Below are 308 nucleotides of genomic sequence, written 5' to 3' on the forward strand. Positions count from 1 at the left end.
TCCTTCAGGAGATCTTATCAACAACAATTATTACTGTTATTATTACTGTTTTCTAATAATGATTTTCTATAATCTACGAATACATTTATTAATTATATTTTTCTGTAAAGAAGATCTATTCTTTATTCAATTATTTATTTACATTAGTATGAACTCACGGATATTTTATTCTATGACTAACAATAATATTGTTATTTATTTTATTCCTCAAATTATTACACTCACGATGTAAGGCTTAAAAATTAAGACCTAATATTTTGTGCTTCTTTGACATCTGGTGAAATTAGGAGGGCCTCAAATGGCCTAAG

Source organism: Propithecus coquereli, unplaced genomic scaffold, assembly GCF_000956105.1.
Source record: "Propithecus coquereli isolate 6110/MARCELLA unplaced genomic scaffold, Pcoq_1.0 Scaffold430, whole genome shotgun sequence".
NCBI lineage: Eukaryota > Metazoa > Chordata > Mammalia > Primates > Indriidae > Propithecus > Propithecus coquereli.